Raw genomic sequence first — 6,000 nt, 5'->3', positions numbered from 1 at the left:
TGAATAACATTCAGTTGTGTGTAGATTCTGCATTTTCATTATTCATTCTTCAGTTGATGGACATCTAGGGCCGTCTCCATGTCATAGCTGTGGCTGGACTTTGGCCACTTTGTAAGTTCTTTCTTTCACCCTTCTCCACCCCTTTTCTTCCACCCTTCCAGTCCCCTAACAATAGATAGGAGAGAGAAAAAAAAGGGTGGGGGTAGAGGGGAAAGGAGGCAACCTTATTGACAGACTACTTCCTGCTGATTAGGAACATCTAGTTCCTTGAGGACAAGTTTAATCTTCACCATCAGGATATCTAATTTCTTCTTCTTCCTCTTTCTTCTTTGTGCACAATTACTTAACAAACAGAAACCAACCAACAGCCCACCAACAGCATGCCTGACTCACTGGGCCCTAGCATTTACATATCCTCTGAGGAGTCCCCAGGATTCCAAAGGTTACACGGTCGCTGACACTATCTGCTGCTGGTGAAATCACACCCCTGCTAGAGCATGAGGCAAATCATAGTCATCTGCTGTGGACAATCTGAAGCAACCCCACATCCCCATACCTGGGATTGAAATGAAAACATATTCCTATAATGTTTCTGTGCTTTTTAAAGAAACCAAAATTCTCACAATAACTATTTTTTTAAAGATTTATTTTATTTTATTTTATTTTATTTTATTTTATGTGAGTACACTGTAGCTGTCTTCAGACATTGCAGAAGAGGGCGTCAGATCTTGTTACAGATGTTTGTGAGCCACCATGTGGTTGCTGGGCTTTGAACTCAGGACCTTCGGAAGAACAGTCGGTGCTCTTAACCACTGAGCCATCTCACCAGCCCTCACAATAACTATTGTGAACTAAGCAGCTCTCAACACAGCTGAGCATTTTCCTGTAATATGAAAAAGAGTTCTCTGGATATATTCCCAGGAGCATTATACCAAGGTTACATGGCAGATTCATTTCCAGTTTGCTGAGGGCCACTACATTGATTTTCACAGTGATGCACCAATCTGCACCCCCAACAACAGTGCACAGAAGTGTTCCCTAGTCCACCCTCAACCTTGCTGGCACTTGTTATAACTTAACCATTCTGATGGAGATAAAATGAGATCTCAAAGTAATTTTAATTTACATTTCTCTGGTGGCGGAGGATGGTGTGCAGTTTTTCTTAGCCATTGTATTTCTTTGGAGGACTTCCTGTTCAATTCTATAACACACTGTTTCATTGGGCTGTTCAGTTCTTTGAGTTGCTTGTATATTGAAGACATTATTCCTCTGTCAGAGGTACATCTGGCAAAGATTTTGTTCCCACCCTGTAGAACAATTGCCTTTGCAGGACAGATGCTTTTTAATGTCACAAAGTTCCACTTGTTGACTGTTGGCCCTATTTCCTGGGCAACCAGAGCCCTATTCAGGAAGTCCTATACATAAGCCTATATCCTAAAGTGTACTCTCTGCTCTTTATTAGAAGATTCAGAATTTCATCCCTAACACTTCATGTCTTTGATCTTTTGGAATTGATTTATATACAAGATGAGAGAGAATAGCTGAATTTCACTCGTTCATATGCAGATATCTAGTTTCCCCAATACCATTTCTTACAGATGATTGGTACAGAGTTTTATTAACATTTTATAACTGTAGTCTTTGATTAAGTCCATTGGAGAATGGTGGCCTTATCTCCTAATCAACCGAGTTTGTTTCAAGTCATGCATTCAGACCATCATAAGTGGTTATTAATATGCCTCTTCTACTAGAGATAAAGCTGAAGACAAGGAGTGGATCTCTGTCACCAAGCCCGGTCGCCTGGTTAAGGACATGAAGATCAAGTCTTTGGAGGAGATCTACCTGTTCTCCTGGCCCATTAAAGATTCTGAGATTATTGACTTTTTCCTGGGTGTATCCTATAGGATGAGGTTCTGAAGATCATGTTGGTAGAGAAGCAGACTTGGGCTGGCCAGCGGACCAGGTTCAAGGCTTTTGTCAATACTGAGGACTACAATGGTCACGTTGATCTTGGTGTTAGTTGCTCCAAAGAGGTAGCCACTGCCATCTGAGGGTCCATCATCTTGGCCAAGCTTTCCATCGTTCCTGTGCAGAGAAGATACTCGGGGTCGGGGGAACAAGATTGGCAAGCCCCATACTGTTCCATGCAAGGTGACAGGCCGATGTGGCTCTGTGCTGGTGTATCTCATCCCTGCCCCAAGGGGCACTGGCATTGTCTCTGCTCCTTCTCAAAAAGCTACTGATGATGGCCGATACAGATGACTGCTACACTTCAGCCAGAGGCTGCACTGTCACCCTAGACAACTTTGCCAATGCCACCTTTGATGCCCAAGACCTATAGCTACCTGACCCCCGACCTCTGGAAAGAAACTGTGTTCACCAAGTCTCATCAGGAACTCACTGATCATCTTGTGAAAACACACACCGGAGTCTCTGTTCAGAGGACCCAGATTCTAGCTGTGGCTACCACATAAGGGTTTTTATACAAGAAAATGAATTAAATCTGTTAAAAAGAAAATATAGCTCTGCTCTGAAGAATTAAATCAATCGTTTGTAACTTCGTATTTGTAAAGCATTCTCATATCTATTTTATCCTTTTGTGGTTCTATGAAACAGAGAACAGGAAAAATATTAGTGATACCTTGTAGGCTTGGCAACTGAGATTCAAAGAGAAAACATAAACTGTCCAAGGTCGTAGCTAGCCAGTAACAGAGCTAGTGGAGAGAGACAGAAATGGCTGCCTTGCTGGGTAATACGCAAGCTGTTGTCTGAGAATTGGTTGCTTTCTGGTGTCTATTTGAGAAAATGCAATTGCTGTTCAGAAATCTACTACTGAGGAGTCACCGTGCTTTACTTAATTTAATAAAACTTTTAGAGACAGTTATTTAAGTTTTATTGCGAAGAATCTACTTGCCGATTTCATTTTTGCTTTCTGTTCAGGTTTCTACCTTTTCTTTTTTAAACTAAAGACTTAGGTCCATCAGCTCTAGAAACCATTTAGCCACAAGGGATTGTCTAAATCTTCTTCCTGGACCCAAATATAATGGGATACATAACTCATAATATGGAATATGGAATATCACACAGATTAAAGGCCGATGCAATAATAATAATAATAATAATAATAATAATAATAATAAAGATGTTAAGAGTCCTAAAGGAAAGCCCATGAGAACATACATATGATCCTTGGTATAATAAAGGATATCGCAACTAAGACATAAAATCTAAACTGTAAGGAAATGCTAGAATGCTGGGATGAACACTTAAGTCCTCTGTGAAAAAGAAAACCTAGCATAAACTGGGAAGACAACATAGAACCTATGAAGAGGGATTTGCAAGGATGGCTTGCAAAAGCTTAGCCTTCCAGACAGACAAGTGACGATAAAGGCAATCTGAGCAGCATCATCCAAATGAGTACTGAAGACTCATTCATCAATCCACAGAAACAAAGGCGTCCAAGCGCCAACCAACAGGCACATTCAGTGCTACTGGGGTCCCCAGGACCCAGGGAAATGCAAAGCAGAATGGCAGGGAATATTGTTTTGTTTCATATTGTCAGAATAGTAAGGGTGAAACCCTCTGCTGAGTACACACGAGGATTTGTGAGAAGGGAATACACATCCATCCTTTTAGGAGAGTCATTTGGTGTAACCCCTTTGGAGTTGAATTTAAAACATTTCTACTAAATTTGAAGATACTGATAGTCTACAGTCCCGAAAAGCTCCTTATACGCCCCAGAGAGATTCTAACGTGTCTCTAAACAGCTGTTGGAGCACAGGGCAAGTGACACAAAGGTGGACACAACCTCAAAGACTAAGATAATGTGTCAGGCAGAGGATGCACCTCAGTGACAGAGCGCTTGCTTGCCTAGCATGCGCGAGGCCCTCAGATTTGTCACCAGTACCCTCCTGGCCCAAAATAGCTGCAAGCAAGATTAATAAAGCTGCTAAACCTAATTATACACTGGACCTCAATAAAGCAAGCTGAGTAATGTGTAGAAAACAAAGCTCTCAATTGTCCTCCTCACAGTGACACTCAATAGTGCCCCGTTGCTATGATCCAACCATAAATATGAAGAATAACAAAATTGAGATAGTGCAGGATGCTGAGGAGACAGGCGCTATGGCCCAATGACATAAAATCACCCCTGATTCCTCTCTGTAGTCCATGTCCTTGTCACATGATTATCCAAATATGGATTCTCTCAGTCTACCTCTTAAATCTGCTTTAATCGATTGTGTGGTCAAAGCAAGCATGGGTCAGTTCTCTCTCTTTCATCCCCAATTTCTACTACTTGATCAACCCAGAGGATGAGACCCAGTGAAGGAAAGAAAGCAGTGCCAGGTACATCAGAAAGTAAGCCATGCATTCCCACCAGCCAAGCCCAAGTGCCAAGCCCAGGCCATCCACCAAATTAATCTATGGCCAACTAGAGACTCATCAATAAGCCAAGGAGAGCCCAGAAAACCGCTAATGTGACCCACTGTACTACAAAACATAAATGTCTATCAATATCTGATACAAGAGGAAAAAGGGAAGTGGGCCAGCCTGGATCTATGGTGCTTGGTGTGCTCTAAAAGAAGAGCCAAGTGCTGGGGTGCACATCTGTAATTCTAGCATTTGTGAGGTTCTGGCAGGATTATGAGTTCTGGGAAAGCATAGGCTACACAGTGAGACCCTTACTAAACAAACAAACAAGCAAATAGCAAACAAGAGACCCTTTACACAAACACAGCACAGCATATGGTTTAACAAACATAGGGACTACATGTACAAGAATGTGGGTAGGTCAGCTGAAAAATTTCATTGACCTTTTCTACATTTTTTAATGCATTTTATAACAAAGGAAATTCAATTAGAAAATGTTGCACCAGTCAAAATAATTCAGACAATTCTTAGAAAGAACAAAAAGTATTTATCCACTTCCTCTCTTAGCTCACCACACAGCATGCAGCCCAGGACTGGTCTCCCACTCCACCCCAGGACTACGCCCCTCCCTTCCTTCCTAGCACTGAATCCTCTAGTTTCAGCTGCTCATCTGGAAGGCAGGAAACGTCTCATCAGCTAACCAGCAAGAGAGCTGCAGGAGATAGCCAGGGATGCGTGGCAGGACAGCTACTTCCTATCACAGTTCTGTGGGTAGACTCAGAATCCTCTAACTACTTCATCCTCTTGTTATGTCTAAAATTTAGGTTCACCTGACAAAAATCCACTAGTTCTTTCTGCTCCACTCAAATACAAAGTTAGTCACCTACCCTGTGACTTCCTCCTGACATTCTAACCTGCCCGACCCTTTGTATCTGAAACTTTCCACTACTGACACAGGTGGTGCTGTCTGCCTGCCAAGAGGATTTGGGCTTGACCCACTGAGAATAACAAGGGCTTTTAGAGGATACCCACTCAGTGCCAGAGAAAGGCAGAGCTAAGCCCACTGCTCTCAATGGATTTGACATCTCTTTTGGACCATGCATTGCTAATGTTTCTATTTTGACTTCCATAGCACTCTTGTGTTTTGTTCTGCACTGGCTGTGTATCCTGGTCATATGTTGGCTGGCACTTTGAGTTACACTGTGTTCTTTTACCAACTCCTCGAGGACATAGTGTTTTAAGTGACTTAGTATCCCTACTATCTAATGAGAGGAAGGAAGGAAGAGAGAAAGGTCAGACAGGAAGGAAAATAGGAAGAGGAGGCAGGCAGGCAGGAAGGAAGGATAATAGCAAACATTTATAGAATGACTATATGCCACGTAGTCTGCTCATATTTGACCCTTCCAACTACTCAATGAGGTAGATACTATTATTAATTTCCAACCAGCTTACCAATGAGAAAGCATGCTTAAGAAGGGTAGGTAATATGCCTAATGTGACAAGCCACAGTGCATAGATTGGAGCCGGCCTTTGCTCTAGATTTGTGTAAACTCTTCAGGCAATGCTCCCGGTTTCTGATGCTATGCTGTTGCTTGGATTCGAAACTTTTGAATACGGGGGAGCTAACAG

The sequence above is a fragment of the Mus caroli genome, chromosome 6, assembly GCF_900094665.2.
Source record: "Mus caroli chromosome 6, CAROLI_EIJ_v1.1, whole genome shotgun sequence".
Taxonomy (NCBI): Eukaryota; Metazoa; Chordata; class Mammalia; order Rodentia; family Muridae; genus Mus; species Mus caroli.
This window is presented reverse-complemented; position numbering follows the sequence as displayed.